This window comes from Sminthopsis crassicaudata, chromosome 1 (assembly GCF_048593235.1).
Source record: "Sminthopsis crassicaudata isolate SCR6 chromosome 1, ASM4859323v1, whole genome shotgun sequence".
NCBI classification, from domain to species: domain Eukaryota; kingdom Metazoa; phylum Chordata; class Mammalia; order Dasyuromorphia; family Dasyuridae; genus Sminthopsis; species Sminthopsis crassicaudata.
Window position 1 is genome coordinate 659,310,531 of NC_133617.1, and position 12,840 is coordinate 659,323,370.

At 34.8% G+C, this 12,840-nt stretch overlaps 1 long non-coding RNA gene across 1 annotated transcript; it reads left to right on the plus strand.

Moving 5' to 3' along the window:
- The first annotated feature begins 3,416 nt into the window (after window positions 1–3,416).
- LOC141551393 (uncharacterized) lies at window positions 3,417–6,915 on the plus strand. The gene is made up of 2 exons (XR_012484850.1): window positions 3,417–5,144; window positions 5,364–6,915. It is a non-coding gene; the product is annotated as an uncharacterized LOC141551393 (long non-coding RNA).
- Window positions 6,916–12,840: the final 5,925 nt, after the last annotated feature.

The window sequence follows — 12,840 nt, forward strand, 5'->3', positions numbered from 1 at the left end:
TGGTCACTGCTTACAAAACAATAATAGTCCATAATATTCATATACCCAATTTATTGAGCCAATCTCCAATTGATGGGCATCCACGTAATTTCCAGTTTCTGGCCACTACAAACATTCTTGCACATGCATGTCCCTTTCCCTTCTTTAAGGATCTCTTTAGGATACAAGCCCAGTAGCAACATGACTGGGTCAAAGGGTATGCACAGTTTGATAACTTTTTGAGCGTAGTTCCAAATTGCTCTCCAGAATGGCTGGATGTATTCACAATTCCACCAACAATGTATCAGTGTCCCTGTTTTCCCACATCCCCTCCCTTCTGCATTACCTTTCCCTGTCATTCTAGCTAATCTGACAGGTGTGTAGTTGTCTCAGAGTTGTCTTAATTTGCATTTCTCTGATTAATAATGACTTGCAGAATATTTTCATATGACTAGAAATAGTTTCAATTTCTTCATCTGAGAATTGTCTGTTCATATCTTTTGACCACTCATCAATTAGAGTCAATTCTCTATATGTTTTGCAAATGAGGCCTTTATCTGAACCTTTGACTGTAAAAATGTTTTCCCAGTTTATTGTTTCCCTTCTAATCTTATCTGAATTCATTTTGTTTGTACAAAAACTTTTCAATTTGATATAATCAAAGCTTTCTATTTTGTGTCTCTAGTTCTTCTTTGGTCATGAATTCATTCCTCTTCTACAGGTCTGAGAGGTAAACTATCCTATGTTCCTCTAATTTATTTATAATCTCATTCTTTATTCCTAAGTCATGAACCCATTTTGACCTGACCTTGGTGTATGGTGTTAAATGTGGATCAATGCCTAGTTTCTGCCATATTAATTTCCAATTTTCCCAGCAATTTTGGTCAAACATTGTGTTCTTATCCCAAAGGCTGGGGTCCTTGGGTTTGTCAAACACTAGGTTATTAGAGTTATTATTTTGTTCTTTGGACCTAACCTATTCCACTGAACAAATAGTCTATTTCTTACCCAATACCAAAAGGTTTTGGTAACCGCTGCTTTATAATTTTAGATCTGGTACAGCCAGGCCACCTTCATTTGATTTTTTTTTTCATTAATTCCCTTGAAATTCTTGACCTTTTGTTTTTCCATATGAACTTTGTTGTTACTTTTCTAGGTCATTAAAATACTTTTTTGAGAGTCTGATTGGTATAGTGGTAAATAAATAGATTAGTTTAGGTAGTATTGTCATCTTTATTATATTTTTCCCCCTATCCAAGAGCATTTAATACTTTTCCAATTGGTTAGATCAGACTTAATTTGTGTGGAAAGTGTTTTCCAGTTTTGCTCATATAGTTTCTGATTTCCCCTTGGCAGATAGATTCTTAAATATTTTATACTATAGGTAGTTATTTTTAATGGGATTTCTCTTTGAAATTCTAACTGTTGGATTTTGTTAATGACATATAAGAATTTTGATGATTTATGTGGGCTTATTTTGTATCCTGCAACTTTACTAAAGGTGGATATTATTTCTAATAGTGTTTTAGTTGAATCTTTGGGGTTCTTTAAGTATACCATCATATCATCAGCAAAGCTTGATAATTTGGTTTCCTCATTACCTGCTCTAATTCCTTTAACCTCTTTCTCCACTCTTATTTCCAAAGCTAGCATTTCTAATACAATATTGAATAATAATAGTGATAGTGGACAAGCTTGTTTCACCCGATCTTAATGGAAATGGTTGCAATCTTTCTCCATTACATATAATACTTATTGATGTTTTTTGAATAGATGCTACTGATTATTTTAAGGGAAAGACCATTTATTCCTGTACTCTCAAGTGTTTTTAATAGGAATGAATGTTGGATTTTACTAAATGCTTTTTCTGCACCTATTGAGATGATCATATGATTTTTTGTTATTTGGTTATTAATATGGCCAATTATACTGATAGTTTTCCTAAAACTGAACCAGCCCTGCAGTCCTGTTATAAATCCTACTTGATCATGATGTGTTATCCTGGGATGATTTTCTGTAGTCTTTTTGCTAATATCTTATTTAAGATTTTAGCATCAATATTCATTAGAGAGATTAGTCTATAGTTTTCTTTCTCTGTTTTTAACCTACCTGGTTTGGGTATCAATACCATGTCTGTGTCATAAAAGGAATTTGGTAGGACTCCTTCTTTCCCTAATTTTTCAAATAGTTTATATAACATTGGAGTTAATTGTTCTTTGAATGTTTGGTAGAATTCACCTGTAAATCCATCTGGTGGTCCTGGAGATTTTTTCTTAGGGAGTTGATTAATAGTTTGTTCCTTCTATTTCTTAAATAGGACTATTTAAGCAATTTACTTCCTCCTCTGTTAATCTGGAAAGCCTATATTTTTTGAAGTAGTCATCCATTTCACTTAAATTATCAAATTTATTGGCATAAAGTTGGCCAAAGTAACTCATTATTTCTCTAATTTCCTCCTCATTGGTGGAATGTACTCATTTTTCATTTTTAAGACTAACAACTTGATTTTCCTCTCTCCTTTTTCTAATCAGATTTACCAAAGGTTTATTTATTTTATTGTTCTTTTCATAAAACCAACTCTTGGTTTTATTTATTAGTTCAACAGTATTTTTACTTTCACTATTATTAATTTCTCCTTTTAATTTTAAAATTTTAAATTTAGTATTTGATTGGGAGTTTTTAATTTGGTCTTTTTCTAGCTTTTTAAGTTGAAAGCCCAATTAATTGATTTTCTCTTTCTCTATTTTCTTCAAGTAAGCCTCTAAAGATATAAAATTTCCCTTTATTACCACTTTAGCTACATCCCACAAATTTTGGTATGATATTTCATCATTGTCATTATCTTGAGTGAAATTATTAATTGTGTCTATAATTTGCTGTTTCACCCAATAATTCTTTAAGATGAGATTATTTAGTTTCCAATTACTTTTTGATCTATTTATCCTTAACTTTTTGTTGAATGTAGTTTTTATTGAATCGTGATCTGAAAAGAAAGCCTTTACTGCTTTTGCCTTGCTGCATTTAATTTTGAGATCTATATGTCCTAATATATGGTCATTTTTTTTCTTTATTCATTTTCCATTTTTTAAGTGAAAGTTCTGGCCAATGATTTTCCAATCCTTAAAGTATAAACATGTGTTGCCTAGTGACTATGTGAGTGAATGCTTATGGAAATCAGTGGTTTAGATAAGAGTAAACGGCCTGGGAGCAGAAAGCCCTGAGTTCAAATAGTTTGTGACATAGATACTTAACTTCTTTGACTCAGTCCATTTAACAACTAAGAAAACTCCAGAATGTTGCTCCGGGTTGATTAATAGAGCTACCTGTCAGTGGATGTGTAGAACTATGAGTCGCCTGGCCATAAAAGGAGAAACCAGACTAGGCATTGATAAGGGAGCTGGCCCCGCCCACGATGGGAGGTTTCAGGGAGGGTCCGACAACCTCTATAAGAGGAATAGCCAGCGGCAGCTCGGAGAGACATTTTGGGTGCAGACAATAAAGACCAGTTCTGCTACACGTTGGCTCTCTGTTTGCTTATTCCCCGCTCCTGTCTCCAGAGCGGGGCCGGAGACGTCCGAAGGCTGGTGATAGTGTGAGGCGCGCAGTAAGAAACTTTCAGTTTCCAGTGAAGCTGCAGGGAAGCAGACCCACAACAAGTGGCACCTTGAACAGGGACCCGGGCAGTGTATTCGCTGGAACAAGGAAAGGTAAGTAGAAAGACGCGCTCCTTGATTTTTAGAATCAAGAAGAAGCAAACAGCCTGACTGCTTAGACACAGTTAGATGAGGCATGGGACAAAAAATAGTTAAAGCCCAATATCGAGCCAACAGATTCAGGAGTATATGCTTCATAGCTATATAAACTCCGTAAAAAGAATGGAGTGGATCTTAACTTAAAATCATGCAGAGCCTGGATAGAAAAAATAGAGCTCTGTGTCTGTCTGTGTATGTTTGTCTGCTTTGAATTTTTTGTTCTGTGTTAAAAGTTAGCAAGCTCATAAGAGATAAGAATTCAGCCTCTGTGTTACAGGCTTAGAAAAATAACAGGCTGAATTGTGGAAATTGAAATTCATTCAGAATAGTAATTCTTTCAGAGTGGTTCAAAATGTATTGGTCTTAAAAATTGTTTGTGATTTTAAACTTTTTAACCTGTTGTACCAATTTGTAAGTAAAACAAAAGAAAAAGAAAAAAAAACTTGACTATTTTAAACTGGTGGGAAAGTTTTCTCTGAAAAGCAGATTTTCAAAGCCTGCTAAAGGGGAGTAACGGCATTACAATCTTATCTGCTTAATACCGCCTGGGAAGCTTCTTACTAGTGGCCTTGAAGCACTGAGGCAGAAGAAAAAAAAAAAAAAACTATTTGGTTTGCTTCTGAAACATTGGGTAATTTGTTATCATTATGGGTTATGAATCTTGAAGTTTAAAGTTTAAAAAAAAAAGGTGATTAAAGAAAAGGGACAAGAGAGATTGATTTGCAAAATTAATTAATAGTTTAAATGAAGCATCTAGTCAGAAGAGTTATTAGTTTGGAAGTGTTTAAAGTATGTCAGAGAAAGTTTGAGCAAGTAGGCATTGGGAAGAGAGAAACAGAGAGATAGGACAGGAGAATAAAGGTGATTTAAGAAGGATTTATTAGTGGGAGCAAATGATTTCAAGAAGAAATCAGTGGGGAAAAGAAGGAACTTGTTGGAAAAGGTAGTCACGGAGAGGTGACTGTGAGACGGAACGTATTTTTGCAGGGGTAGAGCAGCAGTAGGAAGCTGCAGCTGTTTCTGGTTGAAGAAAGCAAACTGATTTAAAGGGATTCAAAATTCTTCCTTATATCCAATATTTGAAACCAAGGATTTGTTTTTAAGGAAATATGTTATGTCTTTACTTTAACATCTGAAAACTTTACAACTAAACAGGCTTATTGCTCAGACTCCTCCCTTAGGGTTTCAACAGTGCATGAGTTCTAGCTTGGAGACGGGGTCCTGGTTAGGACATGGAAGGAGGACAAGCTGACCCTGAGCTGGAAAGGACTGTTCCAGATCCAGATACAGCAGTGCTACATAGGAAAGAGAGTGGACTCTGAGGGTGTGGACTTCCCAACTGAATGCAGAGAACAAGCTGAAACAAACATTGAAAAGCAACTGATAAACTGTGCATGTAAAATCTTGATACAGGTATTGAAACCTCACTATTAGATAAAATATCTATTACTGACACCTCCCCCTCCTACACCATGGGTAATAAACCAGAAAGAAAATCAATGACAGAAAAATCGGAAAATGATTCCAAAGAATTAAGATTGGAAAAGATAATGTATAAAGATGAGAATAACGTTTGGAAAGGCCCTTACAAAGTTATTGTGAGAGGAAAAGGATTTGTTTGTGTCTCAACAGGGGAAAAGGAGAAAAGATGGATCCCGATCAGAAGGACCAGGTTGGTATGAGAAAAAGAAGACGAATCCATCGGGGCAGAGGAGAAAGGAGGAGAAATGGAAAAAAACCGAACCCAACGAGCAAAGAGAAGAGAAGGAAGATGAGAAACTCAAATGCAAATGAATCAAATTGCATGCATGTTGTTAGGATTAATTAGCCTGATAGGAGGGGTGAAGAGTGAGGAGAGAAATATGATTGCAGATTTGTCTAGTTTTCAAATGGTCACTTGGCGTCATCAGCCTATACCATTAGCCACGTTAGGAAATGTTTCCTTTTTGGAAGGGATGGGGGAGTACAAAGAATCAAAAGTATGGAAGGAACATTTTAAGAAGCTCACTTTCATTACTCGGGATGTCCCTTTATGCCTGACATATAACTTAAAGATAAGTTCATGCATTATGCTGGAACCTTTTAGAATTAAGCAATCATCCCACAAAACGAGCGACCTAAATGACTTGACTAGCGAGATGATAGTTGAGATGTTGGCTGTTCCCCACTTGGAACATGAGATAGAAGATAAAGTTGAAAGTCCCCTTCCCCCTTGTACCCCGGTTATGAACTCGCCTTTATTTTCACCTTTGATCAGTTGTTCCACGGGCGTGTTTCGTAAAGGGCCCTTTTTGCCAGAAGTTAATATCAGCTTTTGGAATGGGGAGACAGATGAGGCACCGGTACTGGTTGCACCAACACCCATAGTGGAAGGGCATATTCAGAATCACCTATGGAAGATAGGTCTGACACTAGCAATTACGAATATTTCAATTATAATTAATGGTCCTCTACATGAACATCCTACCGAACTGCTGGTGCTGCTGCATAGAGTTTGGAAGAAGGATTTTGCAGAAAGGTTTGGAAGTTTACTAGGGAAAAATACTACCTGCTTTAAACACTCTAGGGTTAATCAGATTCAGACTTGCTTCCCTTTTAAAGGTAGAGTTCAGTCATTTGACGGTGCAGCCTTTTTATTATGTTTGATAGCGTCAGTTGAGCGAGTCAATGATACCTAGAGGGCATCCTGCTATGACGCGATTATCACCAATGAAATTGGGGAAAAGACCTTAGCCTTTAACAGCGGGGTTATATTTTTATTGAAGAGTCCCCCTATCACCCCACGCCCTCCTTAGGAGGGTAAGAAACAAGATGGCAAGGGTATGATTCCAATGTATACTCTACACGCGGCTAAGGCACCAACTCATTGGGCTATAACTCCTAATCTTCCCAAATTACGAATGATGACATGGGTTCATGAAAGTATCCCTTTAAAATTGACTGGTAATGGCTCATTCTTGGTAGGCTCACACATTCACCCAGGGTACCCAGAGCAACAACCTCAAATGTTTAAACAAAGTAAAGACAGCCTAACTTTTATGACAACCCACTTGCCACTGTGCATAGTTCTTGAGGGACAAGGGAATGATTGGTGTGCAACCATGAAAAGGCTGAATAGAAGTCATCTGCTACACAGTAATGATGAGTTAAATAATATAAGTACCAGTATGATGGTGCAGATGAAGGAAATACATGGGAAAAATACAATGAATGCTGTGAGACAGCGACGTACTGATTTGCCGAGTTGTATAGACTCAAAGTTGGGTGTAGTTTTTGGACAATTAAGGGAATGCAGTACAGGACTAATGAGGAAAAGCATATCTTTGCAAGATGGCACTGTGAACTTGACGTTTTGGGATCGGAATGCCGATTCTCACTCTCAACTAATTGCTCCTGTATTTTATTCTAATCATGTCCTGCAGCCACATCTGTGGAAAGTGGGATTAGTTACAAATAGGATAAAAATGCAGTTACATATATCTAATAATCAGGACAGGGAGTTGACTTTTACCCAATGGCATCGGGTTTTTGGCAACAAGAATTCCACTTGTAGAGGGGGAGTTTTTCCAAATAGTACATTGTGTTATAGCTTTGAAGGACAATTGTGGACTCTGGGTAATGCATTGTTCCTGATATGTTTGAACTCAAACTATAAGATAACCAAAGCAGAAGGGGTTCTTCAAGGACTGTTGAAAAATCTGCACCATAGAGGAAAACGGGAAGGTGGTAGTATGTTTTTATCACTGGCGGCCTTGGCTCTGAGTATCGCAGAGGAATTCCAGATAAGAGAACTGAAAACACAATTAACTATTGTGGCGGAGAAGCTGCAGAAGTACATGACTGAAAATGACTTGGCCTGGAGACACCAGGAGGCCATAGACTCTATGCTGATTTCTCAAATAACTCAACTGCAATATGTTTCCTTGGAGTTAGTGAAACAACAAGCTTTGTTGTCCCGATATGTAAAACTTACTTGTAGCTTTTTATATCGTGCCTCTTGTATATTACCTGTGTTATATAATTCCTCTGATTATGCATATCTTGAACGTCTTTTACGTAATGCTTCTATGCAAACGTCTTTACAAAATGAATTAATGGCCCTTGACAAAATTATAAATGGATTGGAGAATATGACAATTGATTTCAATAAGCAATGGGAGGAATCGACCTCCTCGTTGATGGCATGGTTGAATGGGCTTGACTATCACAATGTAATTCATTGGTTAATTCTCGGGTGTGTTGCCCTAGTCCTTGTACTGTTAATGTTGTGTTTTTTGCCTTTGATAATTCGAGCCATACTTTTTGCACTATGTTGGTCTCTGACAGAACTGAAGGCATCTTATGTCTTAAATGCCAAAGGAGATTTGTAATCAACCCCCGATCAATGAGCCTAATGTTGTATACGTATTTTGATATTATCTATTTGTATTTCCATTTCTGGTGCTCTGGATATTTTCTATTTTGATATTTTTCATAATTGATATTCCTGGTGCTCTACCCCCATTTATGTCCTTCCGAGTTGTGATGGCTGTATTAGACCGCCCTCTTATTAAACAAAAAGGGGGAATTGTAAAGGGCCTAGAACTGATCTTCTCTGTGCGGAAGGGAGCCGCCCTAATGTCAGTCAACTCCAGAATGTTGCTCCGGGTTGATTAATAGAGCTACCTGTCGGTGGATGTGTAGAGCTATGAGTCGCCTGGCCATAAAAGGAGAAACCCGACTAGGCATTGATAAGGGAGCTGGCCCCGCCCACGATGGGAGGTTTCGGGGAGGGTCCGACAACCTCTATAAGAGGAATAGCCAGCGGCAGCTCGGAGAGACATTTTGGGTGCAGACAATAAAGACCAGTTCTGCTACACGTTGGCTCTCTGTTTGCTTATTCCCCGCTCCTGTTTCCAGAGCGGGGCCGGAGACGTCCGAAGGCTGGTGATAGTGTGAGGCGCGCAGTAAGAAACTTTCAGTTTCCAGTGAAGCTGCAGGGAAGAAGACCCACAACAATAAAGCACATAAGATAGTGCCTGATACATTGCATGTTATTGTTAGTTGTTATTATCTGATTACTAAGGGCTTCTCCCCTCAATACAGAGCATGTTAGGCTACTAAACAATAACTAATGTACATACAAAAATCAAAAAGAGGTGAAATTTCTGCCTCTCCCAAGAAACATATTAGTGAGACAGAAGAATTTGAAACTTCTGTAGGAAAGAAATCTCAAGTCCTTTCTTTCACCTAATTATTACAAACCTATTTATTGATAGAGTAACTGTTTTTCTAGCTCTGTTGTATTTTCATCATTCCCTAATCTTAGGTGATTAAATATCAGGAGATGGAATGGAGCAGGCTTTGAGGTAAGTTTTACACAGACAACAGAGACTTCAGAAAGTCCCTATAGAAACTTCAGCGTGGGAGCTATTGCAGGTGAACTCAGGGAGGAAACTGTCCAGACATGATCTTTTCGACTCAGTCAAGGTGTCAGAAAAACTAAGAAGAATAGTAATTTCACCTACTTAACACAAACCAGTTATAGAACGAGTTGACAGGTTATACACTGTATCATGCAAGGAAGTGCATACTATAATTCTGTTTATGTCAAATATAGAAGCAATATTGATGGGAAGAATAAAAGTGGAAATCAACCCTTTAAATTTGAGCTCACTCAGGAACTGATACATACAACAGAAAGTCCTGCTATGTTAGATGATCATCATTGACATATTAAATGTTCCAAACTATTTAGAATCACTAATCATTGATTAAATAATACTGAATTTATAGTAATTTGAGAAGATTATTTGTGAGGGATGAGTTTGAGTGATAATTAAAAGAATCATCTTAATTCTCTACATTTGTTCCTAGTAAACTGGGAAATAGAAGTAGGCTTGCTCTGGGGAATCAATCTGCCAATAGAGTTAGGGTTAAGGAATAGCACCAGATTTCACAAATACTGTATTATATTATAATGACTTTTATTTAAAATAACAATCATACTTGTCTATTTCAATTGTGTTAGAGAATTCTATTAAATGTGCATACTATGATTTATTTAGTCATTCTCCTAATTTTAATTTATAAATTCCATCAAGCTTATTGCAATTAATTATAATGCTGGTAAGCATCTTAAATCACACAAATCTCTTATTTTTTTTCAAAGTAAATTTCAAAAATTGAAATTATTGGATAAATAGGCATGATTTTTCTTTTAAATTTTACTTCATGCTACCAATTATGCCAAAAAATAAAATTTTGTCATAATAAATGTACATCTATTTTTTCCCACAAATCCTCTGGAGATGAGTTTATTACTTCTAATTATATTCACAAATTAGATTAGTGTCAATGAGTACTTCATATTTGTTTCAATTCATATCTCTGAATATTAGCAAAGTTGAGCATTTTTAAAGTGGTTAAGAATTTGTGTTGCTTCTTTTATTAATTGCCTGTTTATAATCTTTGAGCATTTTTTCCATTGGAACTTGAAAATCATTCTAAAATACTTGTAATTTTTAATTTATTCTATTTTATTTTATTTCTAGTGTCACCTTACATATTTACTTAATTGTTTCCTTTGTTCTTAGTTACATTTCTGTTGGGTAAGGTTTTTAAAAAGTTAAAAGGTCACCATCTCTATCTTATACTTAGTCATTACTTTCATTTATTGAACTCATTTTCCCTTCATAATTGAGACAATAAGTTTTTTTAATTGAACATTTAAAAACATTGATTTTTTTAAATAAAAAAATATTGTTTTTGAAAATTTATATTTCTTATATTGTCTAACCAGAATTCACTGAAATGTAAGAGATATGATTCTAACTTTTATCTTAAGTCATCTTCAGTCATATTGATCTCCCATCATCCCATTTGGGGTTTTCTTGGCAAAGATACTGGGGTGGTTTGCCATTTCTTTCTCCAGCTCATTTAACAAATGAGGAACTAAAACAAACAGAGTTAAGTGAATTGTTCAGTCACACAGTTAGTGCATATCTGAAGCAAGATTTGACGTCAGGAAGTTTTCTTGACTCCAGGCCTGGCCTTTATTCAATGTGCCACTTAACTATTCTTTTTCTTGCCATATGTGTACCCAATATTCCCAAATACATTCATTAAATAATAAATACTTTCTTCATTATTTATTTTCTATAACTCTAAGGAATACTTATATTTTGTATAGTCATTGAGGTTTTTGGTATATCTCTTTATCTTATTTATAATTTATAATTTTTGTCCAGTATATGATAGTTTTAATTATAGTGATATAAAATAAGCACTTAAAATAATGCCTTAATATTCTCATTTTACAATGGCTTTTGTTTTAAATTCTATTTATATAAAGAAAACTTCTTTCTAATTTTATTGATGTTGCATTATATATTTAATTTGGGGACTATTATTACTTTATTAATATTATTATTACTTCTTCTTCTTCTTCTTCTTCTTCTTCTTATTATTATTATTATTATTATTATTTTATTATTTTTATTACTTTTATTATATATGCCCTACCTAGTTCTATACATTTAAGTATCACTATTTAGTTAGATTTACTAAAAATTAGTCATGATAATTTTACATCAGTCCTTAAACAGTTCATATATATTTTTATGTGGGTAAATGTCTACATATAGGGTAGTTTTTGTTATGATAAATTAGCTTTTTTTTTTTTTTTAATATAGTTTCCTTGATCTTCATTGTTAGTAGGCCAATATACCAATGACATTGCAGGGTTAATTATGTCTTGTGAAATTGCTGAGCTCATTCATTGTCTCCAATTTCTTTTACATGAACAAGTGATATATTTTTAAATACACTAATAGACCAACAGCAAACAATAATATTTTGTAATCTTATTTCAATTTTAAATTCTTAAATTATTTTTTCTATTTTAGTAAAATTGCTCCATTGTAATGATAATTTGTCATCCCTCTTTTATAACTGTTTGTAGTGGAAATGAATCTAATGTATGTTTGTTAGTTCTTGACATTGGATAAAATATAAGTGGAGATAAATGACATCCAATGGCTACATCAGTTTAGAATATATATTTGCTTCTGAAATTTATAGAAGAAGGTGTTAGAAGATTGTGAACAATATTGTCTCATAAAACTGATAAGGAGCAGTGGAGGGAAAAACAAAGCCATGAAATCTTTGTGAGAGACCAAATTAAGTCTGGTCATTCTCTACTTATGAATATCAAGTGAGGAATAAAACAAGAGTATAGATAACTGATGTGCTTGCCATTGTTATAAAAAAGTTCCCAGAATTTAAATGGAAGAGAGATTCCTTATAGATGGAGTTGTCATCTAGATGTGACAAATTTTGAATGGAATTTTGTTGATTAAATTATGGCCCAAAAGATCAAGTATCTTTTAATAAAATTAGTTCATGAAAATATTGAGGGAAATTACAAAAAAAAAAAAAAAAGTGGATGAAGATTTGCTGGTGTCTATTGTGTGCTGTACAAAACAGATTTGTTGTTTGTATCTTATTAGACATTGGAAATCAAAAATAAACAAGGTCCAGAAATGAATTTGAAGGCAAGATTCAGTCAGTTAATGAGCATAAATAAGTACCTACTTTGTGCTGGCAACCATGCTAAATTCTGAGAATAAAAACTAAGACAATATATAGTCCCTTCAAAAAACTTACAATATATTGGGAGTCATCATGCAAACAATATACAAAGAAGCTATGTACACATTAAAAAGTGATTTAAAAAAGAAGGAGCTAGAATTAAGAGGAATTTGGAAAAGTTCCTGTAGAAGATATTTTAGCTGGGACTTAAAGGAAGCAAAGAAGTAGAAATAAATAAAAATAATATTCCAGGCAAATGGAACAGCTGGAGGAAATGCTAGGAATCAGGAAATAGAGTTTTTTGGAGTTTTCTCTTTTTTTTTTTTTTTTTTTCTTCAAGGGATAGCTAGAAAGACAATGTTATTAGAACAAAGGGTAGAAAGATGGTTGTATACCATTTAAGAAGACCCAAGAATGAAAGGTAGGTTATGAAAAGCCTTGAAAAATAATGAGGATTTTGTTTTATATCCTGGAGGTGGTGGGAAACCACTGGAATTGGTTGAAAAAAGGAGTGACATGGTCCCACTTATTTTTAAAG